The 18,362-nt window shown below is 38.1% G+C and overlaps 1 protein-coding gene across 3 annotated transcripts in view; it reads left to right on the forward strand.

Moving 5' to 3' along the window:
• Positions 1–892: 892 nt before the first annotated feature.
• apba2b (amyloid beta (A4) precursor protein-binding, family A, member 2b) overlaps positions 893–18,362 on the forward strand; it is an 88,909-nt gene continuing 71,439 nt past the window's right edge. For all 3 annotated transcript variants that reach the window (XM_058382437.1, XM_058382440.1, XM_058382438.1), the window contains exon 1: positions 893–1,078. The gene's annotated coding sequence lies outside the window, so the exon portion shown is untranslated. The remainder of the gene's footprint in view (positions 1,079–18,362) is intronic.

Genomic DNA, 18,362 nt, shown 5'->3' on the forward strand with positions numbered 1-18,362 from the left:
TTTTCAAAATTCATCTTAAAGCTTCACGGGCAGTTTTTCGGTCATCTACCATTTTGGCTAAAAGACCTCACAGATATTTATTGTGCACACATACAATTGGACAGAGGTGCAAAATTAAAATGAACACGGTTGTATCTATTGAACATAGAGGAAAGGGGGGTGTCTATCACTTATGCAGTTTGTAGATTTTATATTATTTAGAACAATTCTGAGGACATTTAATATTTATTATTTTATTTTTGTAGAGAGTCACCGTAAAATGAGCAAAAACGTTTGGAAAAAAAAAAAACCCCAAACAACTTAGATTTGATGATGCAATACAGAAAAAGAGAAATAATCACTAAGGACAAGTCTTTGCTGGAGGCAAAGTATCATGTAAATCAACATGAAATCATTACTTTTATTTAACATAAGTCATTACCCTGATTTATGTTGCTCTCTAGACTGTTTGCTATTCGTAATGCAGCATGACTCTGCTATATCTTTATACTTTTTTAAACATTTTTTTAATTTTTTTAATAACAACAACATTTTTAAATTATAAACACACTGTATTTTTTGATGCAATTGCCATTATTATTATTATTAATATTATTATTATTATTATTATTATATTTTTTTCCACATATAGACAATCTATGAATAATAAATAATTTAGACATTAAAGAGTTAATAGGTAGATTAAGTAATTCTCTTATTCAATAAAGTGTAGATTTTAATCGTGCACTGCATCTGCAGCTCTCTGTAGGATGACAATAAAGAGATTTTTATTCGTAATTAGTTTCTAGCGGTCTGGTATTTCTGGCCAATCAGAATGCCGCACATTTAGAGAGGGCGTGGTTTTGTGTGTGTGATTTTTTTTTTTTTTGGGGACCGCGGGTGTGGAACAGAATAGCGGTCGCGGCGCGCGCAGGCTTATTAGCTGCGGATGCACGCGCTGGTCCTGTTCCTTTAAAAGCGCTCGCGCTCCGTTAAGCATCTCGGGGCGCATCCTCTGAGCGCGTGCGGGCTTCTGTGTTCCTCCACAACAGCTGCGGGCGTTTATGTGAAGATCACCGCAGTAACGACGCTCATAAAGGTAACGCGGTATTCTATGTGTCTATCTATGAAACTGGAGGCTTTATTGTGTGTGTGTGTGTGTGTGTGTGTGCGTGTGTGTGTGCGTGCGTGTGAGGTCTGCAGAGTCTTCACGCAGCTTTATGTCTGTACATTAGCCGTAGCCTGGTAATGTTTCGTGATTATTGCGGGCTTTAACCTCACACTGCTTTCTCTCTCCAGTTTATTTAAGCTCATTTAAACTCCCCGACTAACTGTTAAGTGAATGTCCGCCCGAATATAACCGAAAACGACCGAGCATTCTCATTTAAGTTTATTGTTTATTATCACTATTAGCCGCAAACAAACGGTGGCTTTAAACTTGCTTTTAAAATGTTTGCTGTATTTTTATATTATTCTCCGACAAAAACACTGCGACTCCGAAATAAACCTGAAGTCGCCTACTTTAAGGTGCTTTAGTAACTAGTAACAACATGCTTATTAACATTATGTTTAATAATTGCATTACATTATAATTTAATTGTCTGGGATCCTTATATAGCAAAGTAAATTGTATAGAATAAGCGCAATCTTATTAATTATTATGTACCTGATATGTAATAGATGATATTAGGGCTGTTGTTTTGTTTTCCATTCTCTCTTTCCGTTCTAATCGCTGACTGATTATAACGTGTAATAACAGTGTCATAAACACAGGCATGGTTTAATGACTGCTGATAGGAAAAAATATTCATACAGCGCTTTTCTGTCTTTTGTGAACGGCGTTGTCTTAAACAATGTGTGAGTGAGAAGGTGATCCATGTGGGAACCACACCTTCTGACCATCTACTCAAATACTGGATAAGTATATACATTTTATATAGAAATATAGAGCTATCTGTATAGAAATCATGTAAATATTGTGTAAATAGAGAGCGATAGAGAATGAGTTATTGGAGAAAAGGAAAGAGAGAATGAGATGGGCAGTAAGAATGCTGAAGTGATACTTGTTCTGTGCATATGTCCTGTGTGTGTGTGTGTGTGTGTGTGTGTGTGTGTCATGTTCTGTTATCCCACCGGGTAGATGTGTCTCCACGATGGTAACCTGCTGTTAACTTGGCCAAGCTGCAACACATATACGCACACACACACACACACACACACACACACACACACTCACACACACACACACACACACACTCCTCCCCCCAGAGCCCTCGTTATGTCTCTCTGTGCGACTCTGATGATAAAGAACACACCCCGAGTCACATGAGTGCGTCAAGACGTTATTCATGCACCAACAGGAGCAGGAGAATTTTAAATTGGACTCTTGTGGGAGGGAGAGAGTGGAAAGGAGGAGAGAAGAAGAAAGAGAGAGGAAAGGAGGATAGAAGAGAGAGAGAGAGAGAGAGAGAGAGAAAGAGAGAGAGAGAGAGAGAGTGAAAGAGAGACAAGTGGAGACGAAGGAAGAGAGAGGAAAGGAGGATAGAAGAGAGAGAGGGCGTAGAGAAAAGAGAGAGAGAATGGAAGAGAGTGAAAGAGAGAGGTAAGGAGGATAGATAAGAATACAGAGGAGAGAGAAGAGAAGAGAGGCAGAGAGAGAGGAATGGAGGATAGAAGATGGAGAGAGTTGGGGGAGGGGAGAGAGAGGAAAAAGGAGGAGAGGCAAGAGGAGAGAGAGAGAGAGAGAGAGAGAGAGAGGAACGAAGAAAGGAAGAGAGAAATGAATGGAGAAGAGAGAATTTCAGTCTTACCAAAAACATTTTAAGCTGACTGCTGGCTTAAAGAATCCCTGACCACAAAAACGTGACTTGTTAATGGAGGCTCATCCTGAATAGGTAGACTTTTTTTCTTTGAATCAAATTTGTTAATAGAAAAATATTTTTTCCCATTTTAATACAGAGCCTTTCTCAATATGCCTGGAACAGAAATGGATTCCCTGAGTATCCATGAGCTCAATTTTTCTTAAACTTTACAGCTTTAAACCTGTTACATCTGTGACTGGAGGATGATGTGATACCTAGAAACTTTTAGCTTCAGAACCTATATCTATCCCAGCGTCCATAATGTGACAGATATGAGCTACATTAGTGAAAGCTATTTCACTAAGAAACCGGAGAGCTATTTAGGATGATAGGATGTAAGGAGTGAAAGACCTTAGAGTGTACTGTTAATCAACAATGACATATTGTGATGTGGCCTGCCCTGAAGCTGAGTTAATTTTACCATCCAGAAGTTGATTATTTTCCTATTAAACTGTGTTTTATTCCTATTATACCACTAAAGTTGACCATTTCTTATCTTGCTTTTTTTTTTATCAGTTTTTAATTGCATTTAATCTTGAGGTATATTTACAGGGTAAGTTCATGTTATCATGTACATTTTAGCAATTATATGCAGTCTTCACACACTAGTCTCTGTTTCTCTTCAGTCTCCGCTTGAGGTTAATAAGACAAAAAATCCAGTAGAGAAACATCTTTCCTGAAGAAAAAATTACTAGCTGTTTTTCACTGGACACTCCATTCATGGGTGTTAAACATACCACATACAGAAAGCATCACCATAAGAATGGTTATAGATTTTCATTTTCAAGCATTACAGTTTTTTTTTTATTTGCTTATAATTAGTCTCAGACTATAAGGTGTGTCTGTCATACAAGTCCCTGTAAATGAGCTGTTACTGTAGAAATGATGATGTATTTGAAATGAGCTCATTAATATAAAGCTGTCATTTGAATTACAGCCAGCACTACTGTCAGACCTGCTGTTAGAGTGAATTAATCAAAACCTGCTGACTAGATAAACTGGAGAATTCAACAGCACAGTGTTATAAGCATACACCGATCAGGAATAACATTCTGAGCACTGACAGGTGACGTGAATAACACTGATTATCTCCTCATCATGGCACCTGTTAGTGGGTGGGATATATTAGGCAGCAAGTGAACATTTTGTCCTTAAAGTTGATGTGTTAGAAGCAGGAAAAATGGACAAGCGTAAGGATTTGAGCGAGTTTGACAAAGGGCCAAATTGTGATGGCTAGACCACTGGATCAGAGCATCTCCAAAACTGCAGCTCTTGTGGGGTGTTTCCGGTCTGCAGTGGTTGTCAGTATCTATCAAAAGTGGTCCAAGGAAGGAACAGTGGTGAACCGGCGACAGGGTCATGGGTGGACAAGGCTGTGATCCGATCCAACAGACGAGCTACTGTTGCTCAAATGCTAGTGAAGTTAATGCTGGTTCTGATAGAAAGGTGTCAGAATACACAGTGCATGATGGGTCAGGGTTGTTTTAGCAGCAAAAGGGGGACCAACACCAATATCAGGCAGGTGGTCATAATCTTATGCCTGGTGGGTGTATTTATACAGTACTGCAGTTATTTCTGGTACTGCTGTGATGACCTGTGAACGGCCGAACCACAGCTGTACTGAGTTTTCATATAACTGCAATCTTCCTCATGCGATATTGCTTGATTATAGATCATGGCATGTTTAATGTCTGTAAAGGTGTCAAGGTGGTGCAGAGAGAAGCAGTTAATTGAGCATTAAAAAACAAACAGCGGAGTTCCTACAGTGATTATGTGTAATGGATGTATCTGGGTGCACACGGTGTCTTGCAATGGACTGGCATCATCCAGTGTATCCAGGCTCTGGCTGCTCTGCAACTCTGACCAGGAGAAACTGAAGATGAGTGAATGAATGGATTACGTGAAATGGTTTAAAGTGACGTTTAAGATGTGTTAAAGAGACATTTAAGCTTAGGGTGATTTTTAAATTCCAAGTGTGTTGCTTTGCAGATGTGTGTCGTCCTAGCCCAGAGCCACTGTTCTGTACAGCCATTTAATATGTGTTCATTTTGCAGCACTCAGAGCTATGCAGCTGGTTGTCCTAGGAGAAAGAGAGAGAGAGAGTGTGTGTGTATGTGTGTGTGTGTGTGTGTTTGTGTGTATACAGTGAATTGGATCTATGTAATTGAGGTCAACTTTTCCAGCTTCTATTGCTTGTTGAACTAGAGCACATTAACTCTTTGTAATCTACTAGAAAACTACACTGTATTAAACCATTAAACATTCATATTTATTAACCCTTAAACAACAAGCCAGTTAGTCCTTGTTCTTAACTGTGTGTATGACTGATACTTTATCCTGAAATGCATCCAAAAACACACCTGGTTAACTCCACCTGTTAAGATACAGAACAATCAGAATTGTTCAAAAATAAAGGATTATTTTAGAAACACAGTGGTATGGAGTCTCTGAAGCCTCTATTTGTCTGAAATGACTTTTAGCCATTTTATCAAATTTAAGGCATTGAAGATTAAATTGTCTTAAATACAATGACTTAAATTTTATGCTAGAAAGATGCTTATATGAATGCTCGAGCAGATTTTTTAACGGCTCATTAAAACATTTTAGCCCGGAAACAACAAGATAACCACATCAAACATCACAGATTATTATGAACATGAATTATCAGTTTATGACTGCATGCTGATTGTTTTCCACTCATGATTTTCTTTTTTATTTTACTCCTGAACTGAACTGCCATTCATAAATGTCTCAAAATATCAGTTTGAACTGGCTCCTGAGAGTGCTGCTGCTACTGTATGGCTACAGGCTAAAATATAGATCATCTGCAGTAGCTCTTATGGGTATACACTGCAGAAGGTTGTTAATCCAGGCAGATTTACTCTATGGCTGATATGACAAAAATATCATTCTCAAAGGCATTTCCACATGTGTCATGATGCTATAATGGTTTGTTCGCTGATTGCCAGCAATGCAGTAGGATTGCATTTAAAAATGCTGTTTAGATGTTAATGTCTACTATTATTTTATATTGAAAATACCACAAATACAAAAAGTACAAAATTTCAACTACAGATCAGTTGCAGTTATATCACTAAGACCTTCTAATCAAAAATGTCCTATTAAAAAAACCCAAGCAGTATTTTTAGCTGTTACAAATAAATCTTATTTATCACTTTAAATGCTCCTCATTTCTAAGAATCAGCATCTCATTTATTATTTACCTTGATAAAAAAAAAATCTGTGGAAGCTGTGTGTTTGTAGACTTTCAGGGAACGGCCACATTTGCTCTGCAGTGTGAGATATGCTGTTATTTTAATTGAATTCTGACAGTTTCATGATATATCAAATTTTTCAGTATGTATTTACTGTATTTTTCCGTTGTCGTTATACTGTATGACATCGAAGGAAACTGATAGCATTGGTTTAGCATAAGCTTCCTTCCACTGAAATATCGAGAGGAAAGGCAAGGCGTTTGTCCATTATCAGTTCAGATGCTAATTTTTCTTAAGTTCAGGAGGTTAAATATGGAGGGAAGCAATAGTTTGTAATCTCAGAGTGCTGTAGAAAGATGAGTCTTTGGGAAGGGTAGGGCATTAGAGGATGTTATCTGATGAATGTCGCCGTTTAATCAGGGTCTTAAGAGCTGCCACTTTATTAACCTCACTGCCAGGATTCTCTGATTCTGCTCCAACCTGGCTCACTCTGAATTTCAATCAGTGTTAAGGCCGACTCTTTTTAGCTGGGCAGTATTTCAGAATATTTTGGCATTGCTTTTAAGTCTACTTTTGTGTGTGTGTGTGTGTGTGTCTTTGTGCCATGTTATATTGTTTACTTAATATTCTTAGTTTGAGCAAACAAGGCTCTCTGGAGGCTTTTCTGTCCTTGTGCATGTCGTGAATATGCCTGTGTTGATATTAAGTTTTATCTTATATGTTTTTTTTTTCCAGCAGTTTATGATATTGTAATCGGTACTAAATAACAAATTATAAATTATTCATCAGTTCGGGTTCTGTCCTCCTCTTGTCTGGTGACACAATTATGGGATTGACTACTCTAGAAAAGGTGTATATTCTTCCTTCAGATATGTTAAAATAAGGAATTGCAGATGACAGCAGTCCCCAAGCGATGATATCTATTCCCTTTAGTATACACTATATTGCCCAAAGTTTTGGAACACCCCTCCAAATCACTGAATTCAGGGGTTAGGCTTGGCCCCTTAGTTCCAGTGAAAGGAACTCTTAATGCTTCAGCATACCAAGACATTTTGGACAATTTCAGTTCCAACTTTGTGGGAACAGTTTAGGGATGACCGCTTCCTGTTCCATCATGACTGCGAGCCAGACCTTCTCATCCAGCATCAGTGCCTAACCACACAAATGCGCATCTAGCGGAATGGTCAAATATTCCCATAAACACACTCCTAAACCTTGTGGAGAGCCTTCCCAGAAGAGTTGAAGCTATTATAGCTGCAAAGAGCGTGCTCCATATTAAATTCATGTGCATATAAAGGCAGACATCCCAGTTTTGGAATGGCTCACAGTCTCCGCTAAAATTCAGCCCTAAGTTGTTCTATCAGGTTGACAGGCCAGTCAAGTTCCTCCACACCACACTCACTTATCCATGTGTTTATGGACCTTGCTTTGTGCACTGGTGCGCAGTCATGTTGGAACACAATTTCCTGAATGCATAGTGATGAGATTTTAAATATATAGTATGGTTAGTTACCATTATGGATCACCTTTGTGCTCCTTTTATCAGAACTTTGTATAGTTCACAGTTAGATGAAGTATTCTTTTACCTTCAGATTTCTTTTTTTTTTCTCTGTTCCCCTTCACAAGGGACTGATGTTTACCTTTTACATGAAAGAGCCGTTAAATATGGGAGAATACCAGGTTCTATTCAAAAGCAAAAATGAAAACTGGCATCTGCAATTATGCACTTGGAGCGAGACGGGCTAATTTTGAGCAGTGTCTGCCTGGGCTAATGTTGTAGGGGCTTTGATGTTTCGGACGGACACTCTTTCTCTCCGTCCCTACTGCAGTGGACTAACTGCTTCCTTTAAGGACGAATAACCTTTGTAGATATTTAATTAGTCACAGTTATTATTCAGTATTTTCTCAAGGCTTTTATGCTTTCACTGCGCACAATTGATTTGGGCTGCCCAAGGAAATTGTATTAAATGTACAGTCTCCATTTGTTTCTCAATGCAGTTTGATTTAAGAGCAGTGTCGATTTTGCAGCATTTACTTATAGAGAACATTCCATGTCAGTGCAAAAAGCAATCACAGGTGAAATAATGTGAAATGCAAAACTCACAACAAACAGTAATATGAACCAACTTTTACACAACACTTTGATTCTGTTTAAAATGACGGTGGTGAGACAGCATGAAATACTATACACAAACAGTAGCCTATTGCTTTTTGTTAGTGACATGAGGAAAACGCTGTACAATGAAAAGCCTCATGGCTTGATGACTTCAGTTGAAAACAATCAACAAGGGATTGCTTTTCCTAAAAACCAAATGTTGACTTTGAACCATAAGAAAATTAAATTCTCAGTGGCATCTCCTTTTACTGACATCTCCTTTTACTGACTCAGCATGTCTACAGAAGTAACAATAACTCAAACACCTGCTCATATTGAGAAGGAACACTTTTCATAAATAGAGGTTTAATATTATTTATTGATTCCTAATTATTATACTGATGCTGACTAAATGTATGAAATCAATGAATGGGGCACCTGAGTCATGTTTGCACTTGCTGTCTCTCTCCCAAAACCTGGTCGTGATATATTACCGTAAAACCATTTTACCCCTGAGTGGTGTTATGAATTGATATCATCTGAAGTACAGAAACAGAAAAGTTCAGGAGGACACACTGTGCTCGTCTAGGTATTTCTAATATTGAACTCTCACTATATCAGTCATTCAAAATGCAGATGAACTTTTGTATGGAGTAATGCAAGAATCGAATAAACATATGTACATATTGTTCCTTAAAAAATTGCTCAAATAATCACGATCTAAATTCTAAGCCCAATTCCCGTTTCACGGAGAATGGTGCAGCTATTGAATTGATGAGCACTGCAGTGGAAAATGATTAATATTGTGCTCTCAATCTCACAAAGGTCACTTTTGCATTATTGAATTCTCATTCAGTTGGGTTTGTAAAGATTATGAGTCATGTTCAAGGTTTAACTTTTTTGTTGTTTTTTTCTCTTTGTATTTGCCCCTGAAATCTCTCAACACTGGTCTTGCATTCCAATACGTTTTTCAACACATTCATGTGTGGCTTTTTTTTTTTTTTTTTTTTCAATTTTCTTTGAAAAAGATAGAGATAAAAATGCTACCTACACTTCCTATACATACAGTTATTCTCTTGGGGTCTGAGTGAACTTTACTTGACCTGACAATCTATTGGCGTAGAATCGATCTTAAAGTTGTCAAAAAAAAGTGACTTAAGGAGAAAATAAGACCAAACTAAGACCACTTTTAAACAGTGTTAGAACTCAGGGTGATACATCAGTGTTGTGTGTGCTTTAAACCAACAGGTATAAAAAGCATTAATTTTTTCCTTCTTTTGGCTGCTCACATTAGGGGTTGATACAGATCAGATCACTGATCTGTATATTTGATTTGGCACAAGTTTTTTTACTGGATGCCCTCCCATTTTTTTCTAGTCTTGAGACCGGGACTGAGAGTTGTGCAACCTCCAGCAGCTGGGTTGGTTCCCTGCTCAGGAACCAAACCCCAGCCAGGAAAGTGAGAGCACCAGGAAACCAACAGGCGTACAGAGAAATGTAGTTCAAGTATTTATCACCATGTTTGTGTGCCATTTATGCCTTCTTATTCAGGGATACTTTTCAAAGGTAATAATACAGTAAATACAGAGCAGTTACTCTAAATACTTAAAACACACTATCCAGAATAACACTAAATTCTTAATTAAATAGTGCATATGAAAAATCAAATAATGCACATATCAAGGTATGATTTTTTTTTTTTTTATCACATAAAAGCTACCTGTCTGGGAGGTGAAGGCTGACATGAACAGCTCTGCTAATGTAATGCCACAGAGAAGCTGAATGCACTTAAAAGAAAGAACTAACTTTACATGAGCCCATCAATGCATGCCATTGGCTATTCTCACTCTAATCAATGGAGAGGGAGAGCAACACTCTCATTCTCACCCAGAGAGTGACTTACGTTTTCTCTTACATTTTTCCAGGCTGTGGCAATGTCAGAATTTGTATATATGGTGTATAAAGCTTCACCCTATTCTCTGAACAAATCCTAGCAGTGCCAGAACCATCTACAGCCAGGAGTCTTAGAAGGCATTGTTGGCCGTGGTGGAAAGGACGCTTCCTTCTCTGTCATTTAGTGTGACACAGTTGCAGGTGTCTAGAACTGGAGGCAACAGCATGTAATATGTATTCTTTTAATTAGGGCTGTTCCAAATATAATTGTGAGAATCTATGGTTTGGTCAAGGCACAGGCAGACACACTTAACACAAGCGTATCCATAATCATTATACAAATTCAGGTCAGGCAGGAAAAGGTCAGAGCACGATTATAACCAGGATCTAAGAATAAACGAGTACAAGAAACTAGGAAATAACATTACGAAGATCCTTCAGAGTCATAGCAAAACCCACTTTCAAATATACACAAACTACACACTAGACAAGTGTGACAAACTAAACATAACTTAATTACAAGGAACATGTACAAACAATAATCAGGCTGAAGAGCGAGGCAGGTGCTAAAGAAACAAAGAAGTACATCGGATCCTTTTGAGGCAGCTGGGGTGTTACACTAACAAATAATGAAGCCATATTCATCTTCTGGCTGTGAATAATGTGAAGCAGCAATGCTGACTAAGAAAAGCTCAACACCATATTTTAAAAAAAAGAGAAAGAAATCCATCAGATTGGGACAGGCAGCTGAAGTTGCATTTTCCGCACGCGCCTTAACATTAGCCTCAACTGAGTAGTGTAACCTCGCCTTCAGACATCAGCATTCAGCCTGTGTTTGTGCTCAAATGAAAATGCCTGGCAGAATTTGTGAGCTTGGCAGAAGTCTGCCTTATTTGACAATCACAGCTATTTTTTGGAAAATTCACCTTGAAAAGTCAGAGCTATCACGCTAGGCACATCATTGATTGAGAGAAAGATATCCATTGTATTCAGATAACAGCTCCATGATATGGAAGGAACATCTGGACTTGATTTGAATTTTTAGACCAACTAATGTGACATTTAGCATCAACTTTTCAGGCATCAACTATTCAGAAGAGTTCTTTAATATAATTATTAGAATCGAGGGAGAGTAATCTGTTTCACTCTTTGTTGCAGAGTAATTTCCATTATTTTTACACAGTCAAGCAAATACAAATCAACTGACAGGATGAAAAATCAGGTCAGGTGATATGCAAACGGCAACATAGACAAATGACAAATCCATAAACCAGTGAAACATGAAGATCTATACCCGATAGCAGATACAGTAAATTAAAGTTTGACAAACTACAGGTACGGGACATGAGATGTATACTTAATGTACACATTTAAACAGAGCCTATGAATGTGTATAATTAGAGTACTGTGTTGATGACGTTTAGGTGTAGACATCAGTATTTTGGTCATGTGAGAGGGAGTGTATTGCGAATATTGTACTTTTAGGCCATGATGCAGGTTGGAAGTAGTTTTTGGTCACTCTGTGGGCTGCAATACTTATTCTGGTGACAGCAAGGTCTTGTTTGCTCGCTGTTTTCAAGCTGAATAAGCTTCACATCACTGAAAGTAGTCATAATGCAGTATAAGGTATTGAATACAGTAATACCTCGCAGATCCGTGTCTCACGATTCGCGGCTTCATTAACTAATTAACTAACCTAACTAATTTGCACCTGCGAATTTTTTGCAGACCGGCGAAATCCTCGCAAAATCCTGCAAAAGTGTTTATGGCTAATTTCGTTGCCATTTATACATTTTCATGCTTTTTAATGCGAAATTATATGAATATATTAATAATTATATAAATAAAATATAAATGTTATTTTAATGATATTGAACATCCCCGATATCACATACGTATAGTACAGCCACGACACGCTATTGGCTGGAAGTAGCCAATCACAGAGCATTAACAGTTTTACCTAGCTGCTGATTGGCTGGTAGCTACGATGCTTTGTATGCGTGATGGTGCGGTTCATCTCCCCGGACCTTGTACTCGGTGTTTTGGGAGCATGATTGGGGTAATATTTAAGGTTTAAACTCTAGAAATAAGCATTTACAGTACAGTATTAGCATTTTTAGTGACTCCACCAAACACCCGCGAAACCTCATCATTCGCGATGGGTCCTGGAACGTATCCTCGTGGATGTGTGAGGTATTAATGTACATGGAATTGAAAAGTTTTTTAATTAAGTTTCAGCCTTCCACTGAAATGGTATACCTGCTTGTGTATGTGTGTGTGAGGGTTCTGCCCCCACACAGAAAAGGAAATGCAGTACATGCCTCTCACATGTATCTCACTTACTCAGAATGAGTCATGTACCTCAAGTGGAACAGTTCTCACTTGCCGCAAATGCCTGTTGTGTATCTGTCGAACGAAATGCCTGAAACAGTACAAATTGTGCTCACAGCCTCCAGACAGTGTACTTAAATTGTGGATGAATTACACAATATTGTTATTGCAGACCCTTCAAAATATCAGTGTGTTTTATTATTCAATTAGCATTTTTACTGTGGTCTATTCGCTCCTAAGATCAAATCATTCTGTTTAGAATGTTTTTAATATTCTTTTTCTCACTGATTTACACACGAAAACACTGATAATTGAAGCACACTAATGAGTAAAGCAGCTAAAAGAAATTAAGGCAAGAGCTAAACTCTTCAAGTGGCACTTTTTAGGGGTTTTATATATTAAGCACTGTAATTTCTTATAGCAGCAGCCATAAGCAGGACCAAGTGATCACTTATGAATCAATCTTCAGCCATGTCTACTCTAGATACATTTTTTTAAGTAATTCAGAAATAAAAATGTATGAAAAATATTTTGTTATGAGAACTGTGTTTTGAAATGTTTCCACATTAGTGTTATTGCAGTTTTACCGACCTTATTCACATTCAGATTCTAACTGTAAAATGCTAATTCACATGTCAATTTGCCATTGCATTTCTCTTGAGTGTGAATAATTTGAGACATAATTTAAATTAAATTGCAAAACATATATTTAAACTTTCATTTTAGTGCACAGCTGCCAAGCATTGGCTATACTATGGCTGCCTAAATGGAAATGCTAATTTATGCAAAACTGTTTAAAGAGAAAATAAAATAAAATAAATTTGTGAATACATCAACAGCAAAAAAAGACTTTTTTAACAGTCCTGATGGCACACACAAAATGTTCACACAGCCAAAGGTAATTTTTCCAAAGAAATCCAAAAAAACTAATGGATATCCATAGTGAAGTTCATCCATGGTTCTCCTTTATAAAGAATAAAAACATTTCTCAGTCATGGTCATTGTTCACTGGTCACTGAATATTGCAGCATTACAATATCATGTAGGAATATTAAACTGAAATTTCACACAAGAATAAGCTAATGCCATGGTTATATTTACTGGCTGAGAAATCGATGACATTTTGAACAATGTCACATAGAATGCTCTTGTCATGAGACGGAGATATTGAGGCATCTGTCATGCTAGCGGAGTGAAACACGGAGGCGGATGCAAGTGCAGGTGTAGAAGGCTTTAATGAACACTAGAACAAATAATCCAAAGCGTAAGGCACAGTCGAAATCCAAATAACAAGCCGAGGTCCGGCAATCAGCAAACAGAGAAGAACAGGCCAGAGTGAAAACTAGGAACTCTCTTGGTACAGAGCTTTCATGCAGAAACAACACTGATATTTAAACATCAGGAGACGATACATGAGGGTTTAAGTACACAGACTAATCACAGACAAAACTACAAACTGTCATGACACAACCGGAGAACTACCAATAACAAGACAGGGGTGGACAGACATGGCACAGTAAACATGAGGAACAGAGTATAACAAAAAACAAAATATAAATGGACTAGAGATCGCACTGCCCCAATCAGCACCGGAGCATGAGCTCAGGAAAAAGTAACAACTTAGGCTTAACTTAGGTTGAAGGTTTTTGTAAGGTAGTATTTTTAAGTACAGGCTGATGATAATATTAAACCTGTAATAAACTTTAAGCAATTACTAGGCTTTGAAAATATAATGCACACAGGAGTCAGAAGTTTTTGGGTGTTTTAAAAGTCATGAGCTGTGTTTCACTGCATTAATTGAATATCTGATGTAGCCTGTACTGTACTCTTCTGATGAGTGATGGTGCTGTGCTGTTCATTATAGAGGTTGCTGGGTCAATTCAGAAGTGCTGACTGTGCCGTTCACTGCCTGCATTCGCTGTGTTGTTGAGGTCAAGGAGGCTGCTACCCACATCTATAATGTTCTCTTACTGAATGCAGAGACTGGGCTTCTGCAGAATGATGCTGTTAAAAATCTTTTACCATTTTGACATATAATAATCACTGTTATTCCGTTGTTATTCCTCTAGTCCCAGTGATAGAGGACTGGTCTCTCTTTCTGTCAGATTTAATGAAAGAAAAATGTAGCTTCTCAAAGAGAAAATGTTTGCCAATCCTACCCTCCCATGAGGGATTTGCTGGTCCAAATGTTCTTCTCCAGATTTCCATGAAACAGTGTTAAGACTTTGTTAGCCACAAAAGCTAACCTTGCTGAGTCTCATCCACCCCTACAGCTTTGCCTCTGAAAGTTTCTAACCACACACCAAAACACCAGAGATTTCAGGCACTGTCTCCTGAAAGAATGCCATGCACACTAGGTTATGGAGCTCCTCTAAGTGATCTTTCCATTGTTCAGCGACATCCCCAGTAGAGGTCATCACTCCACATGCTTAATAGAGCATGTGTATGGTCTCATCTTCCCTTCTTGGGGGCTAAATGATTTAAGACCACCTTAAGGGCACTTACATGGCCTTTGCAAGCACCTCCTAATGCCTAAGCTTTCACATCTGCAGCTGCTCTTGCTGCAGCTTTTCAGGTCGTCCAATACATCTCAACTGAATCAGTAGAGCACTTGGAAAGAGCATTACTTGGATAGCCTCTTGCTTCAAGTTGATGTCTTCTCTGACCCCTGGTGTCCACCAGCATGTCTTAGGGTTACCATCATGCCCACAGCTGCCTCTGTAACTGAGAAATTTCCCTTAATTACCAAAGCTTCTATCAGATTCTCCCAAGCAACCAGAAAAGGTCTCCTGTTAATTCTGTCTGGCAAGTAAGTGTCCAAATCTTATGGCCTAAATTCTGAAGATACGATCTCTAAATTGATTAGTGACCTTTGACCCAAGTTGCTCTGGGACCTAGTACACTTATGAGAAATGTGTTGGAACACAGTGTTTGATATTGACAATCCATGGTTTGCACAGATATTTGCTCAGGTTTAGATCATGATTAGGCCATTACTCCCAGTCACAACCTTCTAAGTATGTGTCATACCCAGCAGTCCCCAAGTAGCACTATAAAGATCAGCTCTACCCACTCTAGAAAGTCTGATTACTCCAAAGTGCTGTTTAGTGCATATTCGCAAACAAGAGTCATTTTCTTTTCTCATAGTGGTAATTTCACAGTGGCAACCATTTTGTCCACTGGGAAAAACTCATGCGAGACAATCAGCCTGAGACTAGTGTGTATCTTCACACATACTCAAGGCCAATTTATTGTGGGATCTTTGGAGAAGAAGAGACACCACCCTGATTAAGAATTTTGCTACTGAGCCATACTCTGTGTGGATATAAAGCGAAGCTATGCTAAACTGATACCTTTTTTCATACGTTATCTTAGGTTCTTTCCTTGTTAGTGAAGTCTGTGTTCTCAAAGCCAGTTTCCAGTGCAAGAGTCTAAGTCTGTCCATCGCGTTCTTGTCATCCAGCTAGCATTGTGCCCTTGACCCCCAATCTTGCAGGTTGTGAGCTTTGAAGATGGCTCCATGTCACCATTTCAGGGTATAGTTAATCTTTTTTCTGTCTTTGATAGCGATCTTTATAGGATCACCCTTTGTCTGAGCCCTCTCCTCAGATCTGTTCACCAAAGGGGGACTTTACTGGGAGCACTAAGTACTGAGGCCTTCACTACCATGAGGTTTCAATCCATGAAGCGATCAATATCGAATCATATCATAACATAATGCATCAACTAAGTTTAAACAATTTAAATGAATGAAACAATTTAAATTAATTTTACCAATGAATTGCGCTTGGTCAGTACCAATGTATTTTAATTTGTGTTTCAAGATGTGTTCTTTATATGTAAGGACATGAGTAAAATGAGTTGAACATTACAGTCAAATAAATTTATTAGGCAAAGTACATGTATACTGCTAATGCTAGATAAAAGACATTAACTGATATACTGATTTGTTCGTTTAGGTAGGACTTATTTGAATATATCTAGGCATTCATTAGTATATTACTCATTCACAATTTTCTCCATTACCAGCTTAGATATTCATTGTTAAGCATGTGTGCATATGATTGGTCAGATCAAGCAGAGAGGAGTACATTAGCATTTAAATGAGCTAACTTATTTTCACTTCTATGAGTTCTATTATTATCATCTGCTCATGAGTAAGTCCATCCTTGGCAAGCAGATGTATTGAGTTGGAATGAGATGAAATGAATCCATTTAACAGGATGTTCCTGCCTTCATTCTCCACTAGATCATTGCTTTCACTAAGCAGAGGTGGCAGAGGTGAAGCCGGAACATTTCTCCATGTCACAATTACTTCCCTAACTCGTCTCAGTCTTCACACTTAAAGATCAGTATATTCTTCTTCCAGTATAAAGGAGATCCAAATTCCCAAAAGAATATGAGCTACCTTGGTTATTACTTAATTCACATCTTGTTAGTTTGGATTCAAGAGGTGAGATTGACTGCTGGTGGTTCATTAAAAGAGCTGTTGCATCTACTGTTTCCAGCACCATGAAGCCTTTCATAACAAATTCAGATGCGTCACTCACTTGTGAACCTGTTTCTCAAAAGTGTTGTACAGAGTATTTTTTTATACTTTCCTGGAACTCTCATAAGGTTCATGGAATTATTATATTGTGAACTTCACTGTGATTTTTTTCTTTTTCTTTAACTCTTACTGCCACTTGGGGCTGGTACTCTGTTAGCCTTGTTAACCACTGCTGGGCTCAAGCCTAAATGATGATATTGTTAAGTGTCCAGGATATCAGTTTGAGTTTATTTAATATTACTGAATATTATACAACCAGTTACTGGCTGTTTAAATGAGTTCAGCATGGTGACAACAAATTAAACCTGAGGCCTAGTGATGTAATGTTGGCTATGTCTTTTCCTGGCATTTCTGTAACCAGATTCCACTCCACTGTGTTCCAGTAATGGTGGGTCTTCCTGCATGCTGAATCACTCGATGAGATCTTGATGTATATCTTGTTTCATTATAATTGTGGTGTAATGCCTGTATGTAGAGCAAGGAATATGAAAAAAAAATCATTGCAAGATATCCGCCCATCCATCCATTTTCCGTAACACGACAAAAGGATTGCAGGGAACCTGGAGTCTATCCCATGGGATTTGGGGCACAAGATGGGGACAACCTGGAAACCCCATCGCAGGGCACAGTCACACACCCAGCCATTCACACATTACAGTCTATTCAGAGGATGTCATTCAGCCTACAACAAATGCTATTAGGACTCGGGGTGGAAAACCGTGAGCATGCACAATTCACACACACACACAAGGTGGAGGCAGGAATTGAACACAGAGCCACTGTGTCCTCCATCACTGCAAGATTTATTTTGATTAAGTCCCTTAATAAACAAATTCTGAATAGAACAAATCCTGTTTTATGTTGTTTTTGCATGTGGTGAAAAATGGCATACACATTTTAATCAATTTTAATTAAACATTAAGTTAACAATAAACATTTAATTTCCACATTAAGCAGTAAATCCTTTGCATTTCCTTGAACAATTTTAAATATAGTACACATGTTGCTGTATTATGAGTCGAGGAAAACTTGCAGTAGAAATGCAAGTAATGCATATAAACAGGTCAAATAGATTTTTTTTTTTTTTTTTTAGAAATTAATCATCATGCATTAGGCTCTTTTGCTGTAGTAGGTATGGCCTTGTTTGATGTCTGTATTCTGCTCTTCAGGTTTCTCTAGACCTGTTGTTTATCTCCAGCCTCGTTATGCCTCTGTTAGGTCATTATTAGAACTCAAGCACTCAGGCTATTCACTGGGCTCCATCATTAGCAGCCCTGTTCCTGTGACTGTGTGTACCATTAGCATACAGATGAGGCAGGGGGACTCGCACACCACTTATCCATTGTCCTGAAATCAGTGTTCAGAGCAAGAGTAACGAGGACTCAGATATATATTACCAAAGAAATCAGCTCAGGCTTCAACATTTTAATTTGCATTTG

This window comes from Hemibagrus wyckioides, linkage group LG27 (assembly GCF_019097595.1).
Source record: "Hemibagrus wyckioides isolate EC202008001 linkage group LG27, SWU_Hwy_1.0, whole genome shotgun sequence".
Classification (NCBI taxonomy): domain Eukaryota; kingdom Metazoa; phylum Chordata; class Actinopteri; order Siluriformes; family Bagridae; genus Hemibagrus; species Hemibagrus wyckioides.